The sequence below is a fragment of the Coregonus lavaretus genome, assembly GCF_964263955.1.
Source record: "Coregonus lavaretus genome assembly, chromosome: 2".
Lineage (NCBI taxonomy): Eukaryota > Metazoa > Chordata > Actinopteri > Salmoniformes > Salmonidae > Coregonus > Coregonus lavaretus.
In genome coordinates, this window is record NC_139989.1 from 9,198,397 (window position 1) to 9,212,484 (window position 14,088).

Sequence of the window (14,088 nt, forward strand, 5' to 3'; positions counted from 1 at the left end):
TCCCAATCAGAGATAACGAGCCGACAGCTGACACTCGTTACCTCCGATTGGGAGTCATTGCCCAAACATAGAAATACAACACTCTACACCCAACATAGAACCAAAACACATAGACTGCACACACCCTGGCTCAACAATAATGAGTCCCAGAACCAGGGTGTGACAGTACCCCCCCCTAAAGGCGCGGACTGCGACCGCGCCTCAAAACCCCCAAACAGGGGAGGGCTGGGCGGGCATACCTCCTCGGTGGCGGTTCTGGCTCCGGCCTAGACCACCACCCCACCATAGTCCCTACCCGCCTACCTAGCCTCCTCCACATGACCCCCACCGGTTTAAGGGGCAGCACCGGACTAAGAGGCAGCACCGGACTAAGGGGCAGCACCGGACTAAGGGGCAGCACCGGACTAAGGGGCAGCACCGGACTAAGGGGCAGCACCGGACTAAGGGGCAGCACCTGACTAAGGGGCAGCACCGGACTAAGGGGCAGTACCGGACTAAGGGGCAGTACCGGCCTAAGGGGCAGCACCAGACTAAGGGGCAGCACCGGACTAAGGGGCAGTACCTGACTCAATGGCGGATCCTGGCCGGCTGGCTCTGGCGGATCCTGGCTGAACGGCTCATGGCTGGCTGAAGGATCTGGCTGCTCATGGCTGGCTGGCGGATCTGGCTGCTCATGGCTGGCTGACGGATCTGGCTGCTCATGGCTGGCCGACGGATCTGGCTGCTCATGGCTGGCCGACGGATCTGGCTGCTCATGGCTGGCCGACGGATCTGGCTGATCCTGTCTGGCCGAAGGCTCTGGCTGATCCTGTCTGGCGGAAGGCTCTGGCTGATCCGGTCTGGCGGAAGGCTCTGGCTGATCCGGTCTGACGGAAGGCTCTGGCTGCTCCGGTCTGACGGAAGGCTCTGGCTGATCCGGTCTGACGGAAGGCTCTGGCTGCTCCTGTCTGGCGGAAGGCTCTGGCTGATCCTGTCTGGCGGAAGGCTCTGGCTGATCCTGTCTGGCGGAAGGCTCTGGCTGATCCTGTCTGGCGGAAGGCTCTGGCTGATCCTGTCTGGCGGAAGGCTCTGGCTGATCCTGTCTGGCGGAAGGCTCTGGCTGATCCTGTCTGGCGGAGAGCTCTAGCGGCTCCGATCTGGCGGACGGCTCTGAAGGCTCATGGCAGACGGGCGGCTTTGTAGGCTCTGTACAGACGGGTAGTTCAGACGGCGTTGGGCAGACGGACAGTTCAGACGGCGTTGGGCCGACAGGCAGTTCAGGCGCCGTTGGGCAGACGGGCAGTTCAGACGGCGTTGGGCAGACGGGCAGTTCAGACGGCGTTGGGCAGACGGGCAGTTCAGACGGCGTTGGGCAGACGGACAGTTCAGGCCCCGTTGGGCAGACGGACAGTTCAGGCCCCGTTGGGCAGACGGCAGACTCTGGCCGTCTGAGGCGCACCGTAGGCCTGTTGCGTGGTGCCGGAACTGGAGGTACCGGGCTGAGGACACGCATCACAGGGCTAGTGCGGGGAGAAGCAACAGGGCATGCTTGGCCCTGGGGACGCACCGTAGGCCTGATGCGTGGTGCCGGAACTGGAGGTACCGGGCTGAGGACACGCATCTCAGGGCTAGTGCGGAGAGCAACAACAGGACGCACAGGACTCGGGGGACACACAGGAGGCTTGGTGCGTGGTGTCTGCACTGGTGGTAAAGGGCTGGAGACACGCACCATAGAGCCAGTGCGTGGAGGAGACACAGGGCTCTGAAGACGCACTGGAAACCTGGTGCGTGGTGTAGGTACTGGTGGTACTGGGCTGGAGCGGGGAGGTGGCGCCGGAAACACCGGACCGTGCAGGCGTACTGGCCCCCTTGAGCACTGAGCCTGCCCAACCTTACCCGGCTTGATGCTCCCCGTCGCCCGACCAGTACGGGGAGGTGGACTAACCCGCACCGGCCTATGTGGGCGAACCGGGAACACCATGCGTAAGGCTGGTGCCATGTACGCCGGCCCGAGAAGACGCACTGGTGGTCTGATGCGTGGGACCGGCTTCATGACATCCGGCTCAACACTCAATCTGGCCCGGCCGATACGTGGAGCTGGACTGTACCGAACCGGGCTATGCCTGCGTACAGGAGACACCATGCGCTCAACTGCGTAACACGGTGTCTGCCCGTACTCTCGCTCTCCACGGTCAGTCCAGGGAGTAGGCGCAGGTCTCCTACCTGACTTCGCCACACTCCCTCTTAGCCCCCCCCCAAGAAATTCTTGGGTAGTACCCACAGGCTTCCAGTCTTGCCTCCGTGCTGCCTCCTCATATCGCCGCCTCTCGGCTTTAGCTGCCTCCAGCTCTTCACGAGGACGGCGATACTCTCCCGGTTGTGCCCAAGGCCCCTTACCATCCAGAATCTCCTCCCATGTCCATGAATCCTTTATGGCTGGGTCCTGTTGCCGCTTCACACGCTGCTTGGTCTTGTTGTGGTGGGTTTTTCTGTCACGATCGTGTGAAGGATGAGACCAACGCGCAGCGCGTGTTCCGAGAAACATGATGACTTTATAAATAAAAGCAACCACGAAGAAAACAACAAAATACGATACGTGAAGTTCCACTACTGATACAGACAGCAACAAGGAAACAAAAACCCACAAACCCCACAGGAAAACATACAGATAAATATGGCTCCCAATCAGAGATAACGAGCCGACAGCTGACACTCGTTACCTCCGATTGGGAGTCATTGCCCAAACATAGAAATACAACACTCTACACCCAACATAGAACCAAAACACATAGACTGCACACACCCTGGCTCAACAATAATGAGTCCCAGAACCAGGGTGTGACACTCTTAGCGAATCACATGGGAATTAATGGGCAAAACAGGCACCGCTATACTCACACAAGCACTATTCGCAGATGGTAGATTAAGAAACTCATGAGCCTTGACGTGAATTGTTGAGTGTAGGTACAGTACGTCTTATCTTACCTTTGTTGTCGAAATCTACAGTTTCACAACTCTTGAGTTGCATTCTCAGTTTTACAGAATTTACTATGAATTGATTGGTACTGTAGATCCATTGTCGCAATACACTTTATTCATCATGTAATCTCCTCTACAAACGGAAATTATGTTCTTTACACAATATATATTTCTACATCAATGTTTTGCTATTTCAGTATGCTATCACATTTGTATGTGTCCTGTCTTAGTGAGCCCATAAGCCCTGATGTAGGCTAACATTTCTCTTGTTTTCCTCTACCCCCTCCCCGTCCAGATTCCAGTTCCATGCTCACACCGTGGAGCTGGTCTACCAGAATTCCTTGCTTCATACCCGCGAGGAGTTGGCTATGGTCGTGGTGGGACCTCTGACCTTGAACGCTGTAACGTTGCTGCTGCTCCTGATCAGATGGGGCTGTCAGCTAGCGTTTGGCTCACTCCCCTCCTTCACGTCAAACTTTATCATGGCTCTGGGAGTGTGGACAGTGCTGGACCCGCTGGCGGTCTTTGTAGTGGATGCCATCCTGGGGGTAAGTCACTTAAAATAACTTGGACACTTGTGTTCACTTTAAATGGGAAGTTCACTTTATCTTAGCAAAGTGACTTTAGAAGTTAGAAAAAAAGCACACAGAAGGTTAGATCCATGTCTTTTTGCATCAGGGATCCCGTTTTGTCTGTCCGAAAGAACGCCACAGTCAAATGACTTTCAGTTGTTTATGCGGAATGTGAAACCATGACATAGAGGTGGATAAGAGGCTATTTGAAAGCCACACAGTGTATATGTGTATTATTATTTGGCCTGGGTATTTGCTCCATCTATAATTTAAATAACCACCATGTACGTAAATGAACATAAATGATAATCCAAGGTGAATGTCCAATATGTGTCTAATATACACGTGTACTGTCCAATCATATCCTATAGTTAATCATATGGTTATTAGTGAAGAGATGATAGCACAGTATAATATTCCTCACATAATGAAAACCACAGAGGGCCTTGACAAATGCATGTCCAACCAAACACTTTCCCCGGTTTTCTCTTTGCTTGTAGATTACACTGTAGATGTACTCTACTGTCCTTTGCTTCAATGTATTTAATCCAGTGTATAAACAGTGCATTCGGAAAGTATTCAGACCCCTTGACTTTTTCCACATTTTGTTACGTTACAACCTTATTCTGAAATTGATTAAATAAAAAAATGAATCCTCATCAATCTACACACAATACCCCTTAATGACAAAGCAAAAACAGGTGTTTAGATTTTTTGGGAAATTTATTAAAAATAAAACATAAGTATTCAGACCCTTTGCTATGAGACTCGAAATTGAGCTCAGGGGCATACTGTTTCCATTGATCATCCTTGATGTTTCTACAACTTGATTGGAGTCCACCTGTGGTAAATTCAATTGATTGGACATGATTTGGAAAGGCACACACCTGTCTATGTAAGGTCCCACAGTTGACAGAGAAAACCAAGCCGTGAGGTCGAAGGAATTGTCCGTAGAGCTCTGAGACAGGATTGTGTCGAGGCACAGATCTGGGGAAGGGTACCAAAAACTTTCTGCAGCATTGAAGGTCCCCAAGAACACAGTGGCCTCCATCATTCTTAAATGGAAGTAGTTTGGAGCCACCAAGACTCTTCCTAGACCTGGCCGCCCGGCCAAACTGAGCAATCGGGAGAGAAGGGCCTTTGTCAGGGAGGTGACCAAGAACCCGATGGTCACTTTGACAGAGCTCCAGAGTTCCTCTGTGGAGATTGGAGAACCTTCCAAAAGGACAACCATCTCTGCAGCACTCCACCAATCAGGCCATTATGGTAGAGTGGCCAGATGGAAGCCACTCCTCAGTAAAAGGCACATGGACAGCCCGCTTGGAGTTTGCCAAAAGGCACCTAAAGGACTCTCAGACCATGAGAAACAAGATTCTCTGGTCTGATGAAACTAAGATTTAACTCTTTGGCCGAAATGCCAAGCGTCATGTCTGGAGGAAACCTGGCACCATCCCTACGGTGAAGCATGGTGGTGGCAGCATCATGCTGTGGGGATGTTTTTCAGCGGCAGGAACTGGGAGACTAGTCAGGATCGAGGGAAAGATTAACAGAGCAAAGTACAGGGAGATCCTTGATGAAAGCCTGCTCCAGAGCGCTCAGGACCTCAGACTGGGGCGAAGGTTCACCTTCCAACAGGACAACGACCCTAATCACATAGCCAAGACAACGTAGGAGTGGCTTCGGGACAAGTCTCTGAATGTCCTTGAGTGGCCCAGCCAGAGCCCGGACTTGAACCCGATTTGAACATCTCTGGAGAGACCTGAAAATAGCTGTGCAGCGACACTCCCCATCCAACCTGACAGAGCTTGAAAGGATCTGCAGAGAAGAATGAGAGAAACTCCCCAAATACAGGTGTGCCAAGCTTGTAGCGTCATACCCAAGAAGACTCGAGGCTGTAATCGCAGCGAAAGATGCTTCAACAAAGTACTGAGTAAAGGGTCTGAATACTTATGTAAATGTGATATTTCCGGGGTTTTTTATTTTAAAAATGTGCAAACATTTCTAAAAACCTGTTTTTGCTTTGTCATTGTGGGGTATTGTGTGTAGATTGAAACAATTTAAGCAATTTTAGAATAAGGCTGTAACGTAACAAAATGTGGAAAAGGTCAAGGGGTCTGAATTGTGGGCTCCATGTGTGTCCAGCGTCTGTCCTACAGTGCAGAGTCTCCCGTGGCGGATGCCGCCAAGCTCTACTGGCACTTCTACTGGACGGACCAATCAGGGGCAGCTGGAGTGGTCATCACCCTCTTCCTCTACACCATCCTCTTCCTCCTCTCCGCCACCATCCTCTACCTCTACTTCCTCAGGTCAGCACAAACATGCAGAGGCATTATGCCCAACGAAACTAATTTAAAGCATTTGTATATACACTATCAATCAAAGTTTGGGGTCACTTAGAAATGTCCTTGTTTTCGAAAGAAAAGCAAATTTTTGGTACATTAAAATAACATCAAATTGATCAGAAATACAGTGTAGACATTATTAATATTGTAAATGGCTATTGTAGCTGGAAACGGCTGATTTTTAATGGAATATCTACATAGGCATACAGAGGCTCATTATCAGCAACCATCAGTCCTGTGTTCCAATGGCACGTTGTGTTTGCTAATCCAAGTTTATCATTTTAAAAGGCTAATTGATCATTAGAAAACCCTTTTGCAATTATGTTAGCACAGCTGAAAACTGTTGTGCTGATTAAAGAAGCAATAAAACTGGCCTTCTTGAGACTAGTTGAGTATCTGGAGCATCAGCAATTGTGGGTTCGATTACAGGCTCAAAATGGCCAGAAACAAATAACTTTCTTCTGAAACTCAAAGAAAAAGCAAAGAAAAAGCCATATCTCAGACTGGCCAATAAAAAGAAAAGATTAAGATGGGCAGTCTGAGATATGGCTTTTTCTTTGCAACTCTGCCTAGAAGGTCAGCATCCCAGAGTCGCCTCTTCACTGTTGACGTTGAGACTGGTGTTTTGCGGGTACTATTTAATGAAGCTGCCAGTTGAGGACCTGTGAGGCATCTGTTTCTCAAACTAGACACTGTAATGTATTTGTCCTCTTGCTCAGTTGTGCACCGGAGCCTCCCACTCCTCTTTCTATTCTGGTTAGAGACAGTTTGCGCTGTTCTGTAAAGGGAGTAGTACACAGCGTTGTACACAGCGTTGATTTTCAGTTTCTTGGCATTTTCTCGCATGGAATACCCTTCATTTCTCAGAACAAGAATAGACTGACGAGTTTCGAAGAAAGTTCTTTGTTTCTGGCCATATTGAGCCTGTAATCGAACCCACAATTGCTGATGCTCCAGATACTCAACTAGTCTCAAGAAGGCCAGTTTTATTGCTTCTTTAATCAGCACAACAGTTTTCAGCTGTGCGAACATAATTGCAAAAGGGTTTTCTAATGATCAATTAGCCTTTTTAAATGATAAACTTGGATTAGCAAACACAACGTGCCATTGGAACACTTGACTGATGGTTGCTGATAATGGGCCTCTGTACGCCTATGTAGATATTCCATAAAAAATCTGCCGTTTCCAGCTACAATAGCCATTTACAATATTAACAATGTCTACACTGTATTTCTGATCAATTTGATGTTATTTTAATGGACAAAAAAATTGCTTTTCTTTCGAAAACAAGGACATTTCTAAGTGACCCCAAACCTTTGAACGGTAGTGTATTTATAAAAAAAAATATATATATATTTATGGGGGATTGGAAATGATGCAGACAATTAAATTGATAGAAGCCACAATCTGCAATATTAAAGCGGCTCTACCCCCTAAAAAAGTAAAAATGAAAGTCACCCAGTAAAATACTACTTGAGTAAAAGTATCTGGTTTTGGCAATGAGGCCCTTTATCTACTTCCCTTTTATGCTTTTCTTTCAAAAACAAGGATTTTGCTAATTGACCCCAAACTTTTGAACGGTAGTGTACAAGATAAAGTTTATTTTACTCCGAATTAATTCTAAGATTGAATTTGGCCATCGGTGCTGATGAGGCTAGACATAAGAAACAGGAAAAATGGGACTAATGTCAATGAAATGTCAATGAAACAGTACTGAATGCAGTACAATGCTATGAGCTTAATGTGTTTTCATACACATTACTAGGGTTTTCATGGTGTATGTACTTTAGTACTGTAGTGCTCTAGCAATATTGGCATTTCCTACCATTGCTTCAGAACCCATGTCATAGTTGACATCTCAGTTCCTCGAAACAGCCCGTTTCTGAACCAGAAATTGATCTTGCTCCAGACCTGTCCTGTCACATTGGGCTTCTGTGTCGACTTTGAGTCCTCCGTCTCTGACCTTCCTAGTGGCTGAAAAGTGTCACAACACTGGGGAAGCACACAGGAAGAACGACTAGCGAATTAGGAATTATCATTGGGATATTTTTGGATGGTCCAGCCTATGGGGACACCCTGCCAATGAAGAGTAAAAACCCTCTGTAACACCCACAGTCTTGTCCACCAGTTCCTATACCCGCTCCCAAATAACCAACCCCCCAGACCCCCTCAATCGGTGTGTGTGTGTGTGTGTGTGTGTGTGTGTGTGTGTGTGTGTGTGTGTGTGTTTTCACTCAACTATGTCCGCAAAAAACAAGTGTTGATCTAATCTGTTGTGATTTTAGAGTCTCATGCAATTACTTATGCAGTTATGCGTAAAGCAAACTGCCACACACGGTTGTCGAATTGAACGCAGCTCCGCAATCGGTAAGAGAAGATCTAAAGCGTTACTAATTCGGAACTAGGTAGATTTGTTTTTACATAGCGTGAATATGTAACATCCTTGCATTATGCTATTAGTTGATATGCTGTATGGCTATGCATGGTTCATCATTGAGCTGTATCCATAGTGAAGGGGCCTGCCGCTACAGTAGATGGACAACGTTTGAGCTGCTCATCAGATGAAGTCTATCAGATTGAGATCACCCCTGCTGGAACGTTAGTGGAACGTTAGTGCCAGCCGTGTTTGTGTTGGGATGGGGCTCTTCAAACTGCTTTAGCACTTATCTCTCCCATGAGTCATTCTGTCCTGTGGAGAAAGCAATGCTCCAATCTGATTGACTCAGAACAACAGCCAATGAGAGTGGTTCCTTTCAATGGATGTTTTACTAAGGAAGTTGGGGTTCGATGGTGATTAGTGATTATTGCAAGCTCAAGATGTGTTTTATTCAACATGTATTTGTAGGCCTGTAGTACCCAATTGTCCTCCATTTTCCTCTCCTTCAGCTATTTTTCGTTCCCGAAAGGCAATGCTCTTTCACATAATGGAAAGATTTTCAGTGTTAGGCCTAATTTTGGGGGAGTGGTGAGGTAGGAAAAACGTTGGGTATGTGATAAAATACTGTACCACATCCCCATCAAAAGGTGTATGTTTTCGTACCCTGAAATTAGACCAAATTCCATTAACATCTTGAAATGTAAGAAATCATCCATTGAATTAATCAGTTTGGAATCGGTCCGAGAGGGAAAAAAAGGGTACCATTTCATTTTCCTTAAGCGGCCGCTTATCGGCTCAGCGCTAAATGGACAATATTAAAACAGCAGCCCGTATTAATGATTTCTGCCACTCAGTCGCCGGGTGGATTGTATTGAATATAGGGCACGAGGCTGAGGAGGGCTGATAATTTTATGGGTTACATGTTCTTATTGGCTGTCAGAGGGAGAGCTCTGACACAGCTCGTGACCTATTTCTAAAAAAAAGCCTGGGGCTAAATGTATAGATAGAATGAACTGTTATCCTTTTTTAATTACATTTTAGGCTGCCTTGATTCATTGGCTGCAATTTTTTTTTATTTCAGTTATTTTTTATTCCTTTATCGAAAAACTTCACAAATAGAGGGGATGTGATGTGACATTGATAGTAGTGCTATTACATTAGAATGATTACAAGGTAAAGGAGAAGGAAAGGGTCTTCCATTTTGTATTGAGAGGGGCTGGTCTCCTTCTAGTACTTTGAATGAGTCTGGATCCAGCCCACTGACTGGCTGTCTGTCTGTGTGTCTGGGTTAGGGGCTCTGGGGCTGAGACAGACACACACACACACACGTTTGTTTCACTATCCATGTGAGGACCAAACAATTGATTCTTATTCAAAATCCTATTTTCCCTAAACCGTTACCCTTAACCTAACCCTAACATGAACCCCTAACTCCTAACCCAAATTTAAACCCTAAACCTAACCCCTAAGCCAAAAATATACTTTTTCCTGGTGGGGACCGGCGAAATGTCCCCACTCCTTGTTTTACTATCCTTGTGAAGACTTCTGGTCCCCAGAAGGATAGTAAAACCAAAAACACCCACACACAGAGACACACACACACACACACACACACACTGAATGCTCCTTAGACCTGGTTTGAAAGCTAAAATGGCTAGAAGTGAGATATATTGCATGTGTTCAATGTTATGACTATCTATGTGGTATACAGATATTATAGAACATTTTTTTTTTTTTACATATACTGAACAAAAATATAAACGCAACATGTAAAGTGTTGGTCCCATGTTTCATGAACTGAAATAAAAGATCCCAGAAATTTTCCATACGCAGAAAAAGCTTATTTCTCTCAAATTTTGTGATCAAATTAGTTTACATCACTGACGGTGTGAGCATTTCTACTTTGCTAAGATAATCCATCCACCTGACAGGTGTGGCATATCAAGAAGCTGATGAAACAGCATGATCATTACACAGGTGCACCTTGTGCTGGGGACAATAAAAGGCCACTCTAAAATGTGCAGTTTTGTCACACAACACAATGCCACAGATGTCTAAAGTTTTGAGGGAGCGTGCAATTGGCATGCTGACTGCAGGAATGTCGACCGGAATTGTTGCCAAAGAATGTAATGTTAATTTCTCTACCATAAGCCGCCTCCAACGTCGTTTTAGAGAAATTGGCAGTACGTCCAACCGCCTCACAACCTCAGACCACGTGTAACCTCGTCAGCCCAGGACCTCCACATCCGGCTTCTTCACCTGCGGGATCGTCTGAGACCAGCCACCTGGACAGCTGATGAAACTGTGGGTTTGCACAACAGAATAATTTCTGCACAAACTTTTAGAAACCGTCTCAGAGAAGCTCATCTGCGTGCTCATCGTCCTCACAAGGGTCTTGACCTGACTGCAGTTCGGCGTTGTAACTGACTTCAGTGGGCAAATGCTCACCTTCGATGGCCACTAGCACGCTGGAGAAGTGTACTCTTCACGGATAAATCCCGGTTTCAACAGTACCGGGCAGATGGCAGACAGCGTGTATGGCATCGTGTGGGCGAGCGGTTTGCTGATGTCAACGTTGTGAACATAGTGCCCCATGGTGGCGGTGGGGTTATGGTATGTCAGGCATAAGCTATGGACAACGAACACAATTGCATTTTATCGATGGCAATTTGAATGCACAGAGATACAGTGACGAGATCCTGAGGCCCATTGTCATGCCATTCATCCGCCGCCATCACCTAATGGTTCAGCATGATAATGCACGGCCCCATGTCGCAAGGACGTGTACACAATTCCTGGAAGCTGAAAATGGCCCAGTTCTTCCATGGCCTGCATACTCACCAGACATGTCACCCATTGAGCATGTTTGCATATCTGTATTCCCAGTCATGTGAAATCCATAGATTAGGACCTAATGAATTTATTTCAATTGACTGATTTCCTTATATGAACTGCAACTTGTTGGATATTGCATTTATATTTTTGTTCAGTGTATATAATTGACACTATTGATTAATATTAATTAGCAGCTACCATTTAACAGATAAGGGTCTTTCTGTAAATAATGGGGCCAATGTGTGACATTACGGTCAACATTTCTAAATGGTTTGATATACATTTAAATATAATTTTCTAGCAGAATAAAAGTCTAGCTAGGCACAATGAGACCATAATGCCACCTAGCAACAACAAAACATCTACATGTCATTCAAAATGCCACAAGAAACATGGACACTGCATGTTTCTTTGTCATGCATAGTTGCCAGCTCTTTTTGTGCTTTAGTCAACTTCTCTATCATTTATAGCCATGCTAAACATTCCTGTAGAATGAAAAAGATAAACAACAGCATTTCTATATTTTAATAGTTTATATAATAATATAATACAATGGGTTCTGTCAACAAAATCATTGACAATAATAATAACCAATAATGAAATCATTATAATCAGTAAACTCTTCAAGCATTGTGTGTGTGTGTGTGTGTGTGTGTGTGTGTGTGTGTGTGTGTGTGTGTGTGTGTGTGTGTGTGTGTGTGTGTGTGAGAGAGAGTCTGTGTCTGAAAACTAGCCGTCAAGTTCTTGCTTCCTCTGTCCTTGTTTCCTCCACTCTTGCCTCTCCTTGAAAGTGCATTGTAGCCTGAGGGGAGAAACCTTCACTCCTCTCCCACAATGTGCTTTGAGAGGGAGGTGAGGAATGGGGGAAACAAGGGGAGAATCTCAATTACATTTCCTTGATTCCTCACGTCCTCTCTCCTCGTCGCCTTCTCAAAACCCATTGGATAAGAAGGTGAGAGGGAAGGACCTCTGACATTATCATCCAATGGGTTTTGAGAAGGCGACGAGGAGAGAAGATGTGACGAATCAAGGAAATGCAATTGAGATTCTCCCAAGGACAGAGGAAGCAAGTATTTGACAGCTATTAAAGCCCCCATGCAGTCTTTGTAATTTTGTTTAAATCATCACTGTTTGTCTAATAAATCACTGTGTGTGTTTATTTAATGAAAATAACTACAAAATATATTTTTTAGCATTTCCCTGAGCCTCCTTTGGCCCATAAAATGCCCAGTCTGATCGAATATATTTACATACACAGTCCTGATCTGCTGATAGGATGGTCTAGAGCCCACCCCCTTACCCAGATGAACAGTCATTGGTCTATTATAATCAAATCACATTGTGATGTCATGATTTGGGCCAAAGGTTCCATCCCAACTAAACAAGCTGAAATTCCAGGCATTTTTTTCAAACAGCTCTTACATAAAAAGGGCATTATCATCATTTTCACAATTTCAGAGTGTTATTTCGACCTCATAGTAGGGCCGGGATGATAACAGTATCGCAAATCAGGTTTTTAACTGCACTGCCCCGTTAACATTTTTAGACAGTGCCAGACTCACTGACTGACTGTGCTACCATAATACCCATGACCTTTCCAGAAACAACCCCTAGCCCCTACTGCCCAGAGTCTAGACACTTGTGGAGATCTGAGAGGGATTGATGGGTGGTGACATGGTGAGAGCTTTACCTTACCCTCTGAAAGACTTGATGGAATTTTGGCGATATTGCTTACACCTGTCCAATCCTCTCAGATCTCCACAAGTGTGTAGGGGTAGGGGCTAGGGGTTGCTTCTGGACAAGACCCCACAACCCTCTGGGAGTATGGTGGACCTACAGCACAACTCAAGGCATTGGTTGGATGTTTTATTCCATTGCTATACACACATGGATTTGCACAGGTGTAAGCTGGACACACCCACGGCACACAATCAGGCTGATCAGACAGTTCTGGGTAGCTGAAGACAGTGAAAGGATATATTTGCATGTCTACTATTTACATCCTTGCTTCATTCCAGCTAGTTAGATGTGCAACCACTGACTAACTATAGCTAGGGGAATAGCTCTAGTCTAGCAATAGATACTGTTGTTTTGGCTATATGGCATCATTGAATAATATTACCAATGGTTAGATAGGTTGCTAGGATATATCAGTCAGCTAACCATTTGTGACCGACTGGCTTGATTCTGTCTTATGTAGCAAAATTTGAAATTGTGTTTTCTACATTGGTTAAAAGTAGAGACTCAGAGCTAGAAAATGGTATATCATACACTACAGTTGAGGAACAATGGGGAAGTAATTCTGCTTTGAAAGTTGATAAACTTGTAACCCCACTTTTGAGAAAATGGCCCTTGAATGTTTTGGTGCACCTACTGGAGAGCTCTTCTTTGTCTACACCCCAATTCAGCATCGTTCACACTCTCTTAAGCCTTAGCCCCACCCATCTCTTTAAGGATTCACATGTGAGGCCATGTGCTAAACAGAGTGAGGACGGTAGTGCACTAAACAACCAAAGATGTCAAGACTAAAGGCTTGTTTATACTACGGCTATGTCTGTAGACAGTTGTCGCAGTGACATCATGAGCATTCTATTGTCGTCCGACATCAAACTTGTCGGAGACTGAATCAAGCTAGTCGTCTTGACTTCTTTCTTATCTCATTCTCGTTGGCACCAAAAGTAAAAAAAAAAAGTGTTGATAGGGGACAGAATGCGGTCGGACCATCATATAATAGGCATATACATTACTCTTACTGAATTTCCACGTGGGCGAGGATATTGGAAATTTTATCAAAGCCTATTGGATGATAATTTATTTATAATTAGAACAAAGGAATTTATAACTGACTTTTTCCAACATAACATAGGTACAGCGAATCCCCTTATTGTATGGGACACCTTTAAATGTGCCTTTAGAGGCCATGTAATTCAGTACTCATCTCGAAAACAAAAGCAATTTAGGTCAAAATAGTTTATACTAAGAAAGGAAATAGAAAGTCTAACAG